At 34.2% G+C, this 10,203-nt stretch overlaps 1 pseudogene; it reads right to left on the reverse strand.

Annotated features, from left to right (window-relative positions):
• Positions 1-2,400: 2,400 nt before the first annotated feature.
• Positions 2,401-7,070, reverse strand: LOC118681083 (myrosinase 1-like; annotated as a pseudogene).
• Between the last annotated feature and the right edge of the window lie 3,133 nt (positions 7,071-10,203).

Consider the following 10,203-nt stretch of genomic DNA (forward strand, 5'->3'; position numbering starts at 1 on the left):
GATAAAACATCTGAACAAATTGTAACGACTTTTTCATAAAATGTATGAAAGCACGAATTTACAATCCTTCGCATTACCTTGAATACACACAATGCAACATCTGACAGTATTGTGACTTCTCCTAGATCTTGATTCTCAGTCAGCAATTTCCGACTCAGCGACAAAACAATATAATTTGAAGATTCAATTATGTAGCAGACAATGAAATTCGATAGTCAATATTGCTGTCAAGAATTTTTTGAAACCTTGTTTGATCTCTCCGAGATATTAGACTTCCATAAAACATTCCTATTTAGGATGAAACAAGTTCCGTAGAAGAGGAAAAAGAAATCCACCTTGAGTGGCGCCCCTATTCACATTTCGACGAGCGCTACCCCACTCGACCATAATCATTCGCTGTTGCAGAGAAAGCTAAGAAGTAGGTATTTTGCTGGACATTTTCTCTTTATCTAGGAAGGTTCCAATTGTGAATTCTTGAAACTCTGTCCTTCAGTATTTTCAGTGAATATACACCTTTCAACAACAGTGAACATCTAACTAAATCACGAACTTGTTTGCACTAGCTTGCAAGCAAATAACTTCATTTAGTACTTACCCGATTTCGTAGCGTCATGAACTTTATCTTATTATGGGTCTGCTTTACTGTTGTTCCAGCAGTGGTTTCGACGCTAATTTCTTTATTTGCCACAATACGGGGCAATATTGCGAACGGCTAAATCTTTGATATAATATGCTCCAACTGTGAAAATAGTAGAAGCTATTCAACCATAACCGCTCGGAGAACATTTAGCATACTAACAAGTGCAATAAACCAATAGTTTACCCCACAGATTGTGGCTACTAAGATTGTTGTAATCACTTAAGTACCTATGCATGCTGGTGTATTTTATGTACATATATACGATTGTACCCGTTCTTGACATTCATCACTGATTGCTCGAATGTACAGCAAAATAAGTTCAAAAAGCCAAAATTCTTATGATGACGTTATTCATTTAAACATTTGGTACTCCTAATGACGTAATCGGTTTAGAAGCTCGAGGAAATATGTATATTCAACAATCACGGGCGATTAAAGCCCAGTTATATCTATTTGTAGGAGTATTCCAGCAAAAATTAATCAATTAAAAGCGCAATTAGAATTTCAAAAGTATTTAATTTGAAGTAGGGACCTAGTGATCTTTAACAACTTTTCCTATCTCGAATAATACACACACTATTGTTGTTGGTATATGATAATTGTAACAACTAAATGTTCAGAGTGATTACTTTTTTATTACCGATTCAACACACTCAACAACCTACCTAACTATCGATGTGAGTATGTTGCATATATAGAACTTCAACAAGTTTTATTTATTGAATATTTTTTGTTTTGAAAAGTCGTTTCTCAGATTTGCTTTCAATTTGCTTTTCCAGTAAATATTTACAAATCTATGCACATGTATAGGGTCAACCAACAAGAACGGCGTGATGTTAAAATAAAATTTAAAAAAACTCAAATTTGGTCAAGACCCGCACCAAACGTTCAATTTTTTGGGGAAGCAAAAATCATGAACCACACGAAGATTTGACTTACCCCAATAGCGACAATTTCGTTTGTCGCCGAAGCCATTAAGCCAGAAATGGGCCTCATCTGAAAAGATGATTTTTCGATGAGAAAAAAACAGTAACCACCAAAAGACGTGACCTTGCGTAATAATCTGGAACAATTTCCAAGCGTTGTGTCAAAGTCAAACGTGACGTGATGAAATGGCAAACCTTACTGACAAAATTTGACACAAATCCGTAAACAAACATGCCCCCTCGAGCTGTCAAAATCACATCATCCCTATTAATAGACGCTGTACGTACTCAGATAACATCTTATGTATGGTTTGTACCACGTGCACATATATTCGTAACTACGATTATTCAATAGAATTTAAAGTCATTAACCATTTATGCAATTGTGTTGTGAATTTTCTTGAATAAATTAACGGTTGAGCTTTCTTATTTTTGTTTCAATGCAATATTTACTCATAGACATAAAAAGCTAAACTCAGCGTTATCTGCTTACTTACATACTCATACATATTCATAATCATGTAACTGCAATACTTTGTCGTCCCAGAAATATCTTCTACGAAAATTTCAATATTTTGAAAACTGATGTTTAATTTCGGAGTTTTATTCGCCTGTTTCTCGACAACAACAAAATTGAGCAAATATCTAAAACAAATGCAACATCAAGATCCTGAGTAATGCTCTCAAGCTCTTCTAGTAAAAAGACCATTCTATAATAATGAGACTTCTTCTTTCTGTCTTTCACATCCTGTTAAATTTGTAGTTGAAAAAATTTTCTTCACACACACTTTTTCTTGTCCAATAGAGTTTTATTGTAGTAAAAAACGTCTCCTATTAATTGATCAACTAATTATCTTTAATTTAAAAACCAGAAATATTCTTTAATAGTATGAAATATTAAATAAATAATATAATACTTTGGTCATAAACTTACGAGATAATTAAATACTATATACATCCGTATTTACAAAACACACCTTAAGACAACATTAACTACAAGGACGAAAACTTATATTCGTAATAAGTAATTTACAATTAAGAAGAGTAACGTTATGCTATGCCAACTTCGACCGATTAATGTGTTGTATGTAGTACTCGCACTCGATGCAGCATCGCTAACGCCCTCAACTTCGGGTAGCTGTGCCATCGCATTAATTTGGGATTCATCCAATGTTGGCCGATAATTCCAATCGATCGTGTTAGTCTTGCAAATTTGCGCATATACTTTGGCTGCGATCTTCGGCGTACGTGTACGGTTCGGATGATTGAAGTCAACGTGGTAGAGACCGATTTTTCCTCTAAAATGTGTAAGAAAAAATAATATATTTCTCAAATTATTGGCAATTTTAACTAGATTTATATTTTAGTTTCAATATAATTAGTATTAAATACTGACGTATTACCAATTTTCCACTCAAAGCTGTCCATCAAGCTCCAATAAGTGTATCCCTGTACATTTGCACCATCTTCAATGGCATCCAAAACGGCTATCATTTCATAATATGTCAAAACTATGTGACTGTATGTCTGTCCATTCGTCCGTGCGTGCAAGCTGTAACTTCAGTAAAAATTAAGATATATTGTTGAAACTTGTTACACGTGTTCCACTTTTACGACAGTGTTAAAATAGCCCGCCCATTCCTCATATAACGGTTATGTTAAAAACTATTAAAAGTGCGATAATCAGTAACTAAATGCGTCAGAGGTATTAAATTTTACACCCACGATGGATGAGAGGGCTGCTGTCAAAATTGGACCATGTGCGTAGCACCGTCCAATTTTAGATGAAATCTCATATATCCGGACCTACTAGACCATTTTCAACCGAATTCGGTTCTTAATATTATCCTTACTTCCCATAGAAACCATTTTTAAACTCCATCTGATTTTTTCACTTTACAGTATACAAATTAAAGTTATATGAAAATATCGGGACTTTGCACATAGAGTGCCTTTAAGGTATACCATCGCGGGTCTAAAAATTGTTAAAATCGGACCAAAACGGTTCAAGCACTCATATACCGAATATCTGTGCGCTCCAGTGCGTATGGCTGACTTAAGAGAGTGTGTTTTTCTAATAACAGTGTTTCTTTGCACTGGAATAAATCGAGAGAAAACTTGCATTAACCCCTATATAACTGATATTCAGCATTTTGAAACGGCCACCATATATTACCTACCATATAACGATTATCGTTATTATAACAAACCATAAACCGAATAGGTCGGTCAGTATGTGAGTTATATATTTATTGCTTGAAAATATGTTCACGAGTATACCTAATCAATGTAAACAATTAGTGCAATTAGCCCAGTCCTTTTTCTGCCCCCAATATACCCTGTATAGTGATTTCCGATACTTGCTTCTGACTTTAATCTGTTTAGGTTGGGCAAAATGTGTGACGTTTCAATGAAACTAAGCGGACAAGCTTTCTTAAAAATTATGTGGTTTAGCGCTTAATATAATATGAGTGGAATAGGAATGATCTTGGTCTAAACCTAATATCCCTAATGGATTGAATTCTGATACATGACTATCACAAACACAAAATTGTATGAACGCCGATACAAAAGTAAAGCAGGCATTAAGTAAAACAGTTCGTACTAAATTACAATAATTTTAATTTGGCTTGGCAAGCTCTAAAAGCAAGATATGAAAATGAAAGAATATTGTTTGATATGGTAAACAAGTAACGATACTAATCAACTTGCTAAATATTCAAAAAGAAAGAAGTGAAGAATTTATTAAACTACAATTCATTGTTGTTGTTTTTCTTTGATAAATTATATTTCTAGTCAGATTTCGAAATCACACTAGCTTGGTCAGAATACCACTGCACCTTGCCACCACCTTCCTCCAATGGTTAACAGAATCTTCCGATTATTGGCTACAAATTCCCCATTTTCAACATAATTAAAATGTTAATATAGAAATAAATGATCTGCATAAAATAAATATTTACATTTCTTAATCGAGCATTAATTCGTATAAACTCAATACAATTATAAATTCACAGAAATCGAATAGTTTCATTCTTTTCTAAATTAATATGTATAAGTTTTTAGTGAAAGGTAGAATATCTGTCTATCTATAATAAATATTTTCCGCATAAAATCGCACGAGGGTCGGTTTTTAAGGTAATAGAATATTTATCATTTAAGTATGCTTATAGCTTTATTATACTTAAAATTTACAAAAACTATATTCAAATATCATTCTACGCACTTTAATTTCAGAAATCAAAATTTATTCGAGTTATACTCAAAGACGACGAAACCGAACCGGTCCAGCGCAATTCTTAATCTTCAATAACGCCCATACCGGCAAAGATTGTTATGATCGGCAAAGATTGTTATGACTTGGCTAGTTGTGTACGTATTGAGACCAAGGAAATCCGCAGTTCCGGGTATACTTACTTCTTCATCTGTGAATTCTGGCAAACGTGAACGAGTGAAACCTTGTTTTTCTAGTTGCCAAATTTCGAATATATCGAATGTGCAAACCCGCCCAAATAGAACTACAATGCACGCTCGGATGCTTCGCGATCAATCACCGAATCGGTTTTCGGTTCCATCCACAATGTATGCATAGTAATAACGATTATCTGTAGTTCCTGATAGTTCTCACGGTACATATGCACTACTTCGGCATGTGCCTTTAGCAAATTGTGTGCACAGAGATATTTCGGAATAATCCGCAGCATAACCCAATTCACATATATGGATAGGTTCATTAAATGTTGTCCAGACCTTAACATGATCGACAAAACTCTCGAACAATAAACGCGCATAATCGTTATATACAGATATAATTTCGGGATTGGTCCAACCACCCAATTCTTATAAACGTTGTGGTAGATCCCAGTGATAGGTTGTGACCATTGGTGTGATATTATAGTGCAGAAGCTCGTTAATTAGGTCATTATAGTAGCGTATGCCTTCACTATTCACATCATTCATATAACCCCCAGGCATGATGCGGGTCCACGCTATCGAAAATCGGTGCATATTAACGTTTAAGTCACGCAGCATTTGTACATCGCGACGCCACTGTGCGGAAGGAAATAGAAGTTTATAATGAAATTGCGCACTCAAGTCAAACAACTTTAACCACTTTAAATTGTATCATAAAAATCACCCAGATAAGAATTTTGAACTGTGGGGTCTTAGGGAAATAGTGTTGATCGGTAGAAAAAGATAACGGAGAACAAAATGCAAGATGTGGTTATCGGAGTCTAGTGTTTTATCAATGCTTGTAGTTCATTAATTTGCGACATTTTCAGGTGTATTCATTGTTTACACTAGAATTGGGTCTTTTATTCATTGTTTACACTAGAATTGGGTCTTTTATTATTTTCTGAATTAATTTCTAAGTTGTAGTTGTTTGTAGGCAAAAAGTTTGAAGAGGTTCTTTCAGTTATGGACTCTTACAGAGATCATTGATCTTTCGACTGCGGTCGCTAAAATCTGTCATGCTTACTCTTTGACAGTCCGCAACTGAAAACATTATTAGAAATTGGCTACAAGGAATTTCTTAAAGGAATTTCTTAAAGCCTTTTTACTTACAATTCCGCCACCTACGACTACTTAAGCCATGTCAATTCGTAACGCCTTTCCACATATTAATCCAATTAATCCACATTAATATATCTTGTCAACATGTGCATATAAAAATTATCATTGTAGTTAAACTGAACTAACAAATTGCCACCTGTTGGAACTATTTGAATACATTTTTATGTATTGCGTTTAATTAATGTATATTAGTTACCGCTTACGAGTTAATTTATGGCTTTGGTGAATGTAAATCTGTACTTACATATTATACTACGTTGAACTAACTGGTTTCCCAACACAGTTGAACAATTATCGCGTTATATAATGCCAAATGATTTACCAAATTATCTTTAATTGTGAGAATAATTTGACAGGTTGATGGTAGAAAGTGAAAAATTAGTTATTCTAAAGAAATGTGTACACACCAACGCTCAGTTTTGTAAAAGCTTGCTGTTAATACGTATGTAATCTAACATAAATTGAAATATATTGTACATATATAATATAAATGTATGCATTGGATGTAATCACACTCCCAACAGGCTCGTTAATTGGTCAATAATAGTTCTACTTTACAACAACACAAATACATTGGTGATTTGACTACCAGTTTCCAGTTAAAATCATAAATTGTAAAAGTCTAGATATATCATATGAATATTCTAAGAAAGTTGAGAAGAAATAATGTTTATGAAAATAGACCAAAGTTCCTTCATTTGTCCGACCAACAATTTTTTCCGGGTGAGTTTGCGTTAGATGATCCCATATTGATTCTCTTTTGCCAGATGCATTCCAACCACCCTCAATTTGATTTTCTGACGTACCAATGACCCAAATGAAGTCGTGTGGAAATTTTGGTTCTATTGATACCACAATGTACGTCTGTAAATGATTAAATTTGTTATTCGAAAAATTCGTGAATGCACCAATTCTATCACTCTGTACATTTTAATTTCATCGCCTTCAATAAACGGTGACAGTTTTAAAATCAGTTTGTCTACTTTTACTTTATTTTTGCTTATCAGCTCCTAAGTGAAGAGCTTGCAATAGGAAACAAACAAAAGATCCAAGGGATTGACACATAACAGATTTGAAATATTTGTAAGGGTGTATTAGTAGCAAACATAAAAAGGCTACTATCTTAGCCCCTGCCACTGTTACCGCTTCAAAACTATAAAAAAAAACCGTCGAAATTAAATAAAGTTTAAAACCAGAAAAAACGTAAACTTGCACCGAAACTACAATATAATGCCCTTCACGAATAAATAAATGTTCCACACAAAATCTTAATTTTGATCGTTCAGTTTGTATGGCTGCTATATGCTATTGTGGTCCGACATCGGCGGTTCCGACTTATTAACAGCTTCTTGGTGAGAAAAAGACGTTTGTAAAATTTCAGATCGATACGTAAAAACTTTAGGGTTTTATAGAGTAAGGAGGTAATTATACACTTGCGCGAGTTGCTACAAAGTATAATTCTTTTGTTCTCCTAACGGTTGTTTGTATTATCTAAAACTAATCGAGATAGATATGGAGTTGATCAGGATGATGAGGCGTGTTGAAATCTGGGTCTGTCCATGCAACCGATAACTTGAGTAAAAAATAAAATATCTCTATGAAACTTGGTACACTTGTTCCATGGTTGGTGTTGTAGATACGCGTAATCGGACCATTGCCACGTCCACAAAGCGCCATTAATCGAAAAACTTTAAATCGCCATAACTCAAATGCAAATTCAAATACAAAACTGTAATTAGGCACAACGAATCGCAATAACGAGGATTATCTGTAGTTTGAAAATGTTTAAAAAGTGGGCGTGGCCCCGCCTCTATTAGGTTTAATGTATATACATATCTCGCAAACCACTCAAGCTACAATATATTACATTATCCAAACTTGCATAGGACAAATTATTTGGACACCTCTTGCGACAGCGTGAAAATAGGTTATATCGGAAGATAACCACGCTCACTCCCCATAAAACGCTTTTATTAAAAACTATTAAAAGCGATAAATCAATAAATAAATGCGTCAGAAAAATATTTTTATTTTACATCCGAGATCATAAGAGTGTGCTTTATAGGAGCCGCTGTCAAAATTTAACGATGCGCGTGGCTCCGCCCACATTGATGTGAAAACCCATATTTCATATACCGATGTCAACCAACCTTGCAACCTTAGTAGGTAGCAATATAATGGCATTTTGACATCGCAGTGCGCAAATGAGCGATTGCAACCTCGTCTACTTCCCATATAACATATAACACAATTTTAAATTCCATCTGATTCTTTTACTTTCCAGTATACAAATACACCAATTAATATATTGCGATAAATCTTTGCACGAATGGTGCCTTTGGAATATGCCATGTCATGTGTCAAAATTGTCAAAACCATAACTATTCAAATCCCCAGATACCGGAAATGTTGACCGCAGAGCCTCTGGCTGACGTTTTACCAAAAATATCGATCAATGTGTGAGATATCTTATTGAAATTAGGAAAGAGTCCTTTCAAGATAAAAGCATGTCTGTATGTCAAAATGGGTTGAATCGGGTCCCTTCGCCCCTATATACCTAATAGAAAGATTGTCAAACTTCCGGCTGACTTTATATCGCATGTATCGGCCAATATGTGAGTTAATAAACGGTACATCTCTGTGCCTAAAATTGATCAAATCGGCTGAAAACTAGCCCTAATCCCTAGAATTTGCAAACATCTGGTTGACTTTACTTCTTATATATTGTTGACGGTATGGGAGGTACCTTAATGAAACCCAGAGGGCATCTGTTCCTATTAATAATATATAGTAATGATAAAATTTGATAAAATCGGGTCAATCTCCCATATACCTATTAAAGGTTTTTTCAAATTTCCGGTTGACCTTATACTATGACCAATGTTAATAAGACACAAATTTGATTGTAATCCATTCATGATATCCTCGAATAATGAAATTTAAATTCTTTCGCAACATTTTTTAAAATATAGTTCTGCGAACGCCTGAAGGTATTTTCCCGGCTTAGATCCTTGTAATGTGCAAGAGTATGAAATGTTCGGTTACACCTGAACTTAGCGCTTCCTTACTTTTTTTTCATTTAGTTTTATTCTTTCGAGAACTGTTAGGTTAGGTGCATAACTGGGGTGGTATGTTGGGAAGTTAAAGGAAATATATATAATACGAGTTTATCCAATATATAAATAGATTCTCAAATTAGTGTATAATAATATTTTAACAAGTTAAGATCGCTCTTAAGAAGCACTTTCATTACGAAATTTGGACTCAATAATTGATGAGATGATCGGTTTTGAGAAGGTTTCATATTAGCTATGTATTTCCCGTATGCACCTTTTTTTCCCACATCGATGTGTTTATTCGATTGGCCTCGAGTTAGAGATTTTCTTTCTTCCGTAGAAACTGTTTAGTTCGGAATCAAACAGGTTTAAATGTGCGTACTCATGCGCATTATTTTTGTCGTAATATTATATTTCGTTTACTTACGTTGTATTTCAAATAGATCAATGTGCCATGTCATTATGTATGATTGGAAGAATATGTAAATATAAGTTAATACCTAGATTTCCCATTTGTTTGGTTCCGGAAATTCACAACGTAACACTGAGAGTATTAATAATTAAGAAAATGTCCGATTTTCAACATAAAAATAACGAAAGCTTCTGGAAACAAAATTATCATAGATTCTGTACGGGATTCCCCAAACAAAAAAGGACACTGTAAATAACTTTAAATTGTGTGCAAATTCGCAACTTCAGACACTCAAAGACTACAAGCGTTCTTAAATTGTTACATTATACACACACCCAATTCGTATATATGGCAAGTACCTATATGATACATCTGTAAAATACTGTTTTTGGTACGAAATATATTTTTTTATTCAATATAATCTCCATTAACTTCAATACGCTTATTCCAATGATCCTCCAATAATTTTATGCCATCGCTATAATGACTTTCCGGAAGCTCTGCAAAATAACCATCTACGGCTGTATTAGTTCTTCTTTCGACGAAAAACGCTTTCCAAGAAGAAATTGTTTCAGGTATCTGAAGAGGCTGTAG

The sequence above is a fragment of the Bactrocera oleae genome, chromosome 6 (assembly GCF_042242935.1).
Source record: "Bactrocera oleae isolate idBacOlea1 chromosome 6, idBacOlea1, whole genome shotgun sequence".
Lineage (NCBI taxonomy): Eukaryota > Metazoa > Arthropoda > Insecta > Diptera > Tephritidae > Bactrocera > Bactrocera oleae.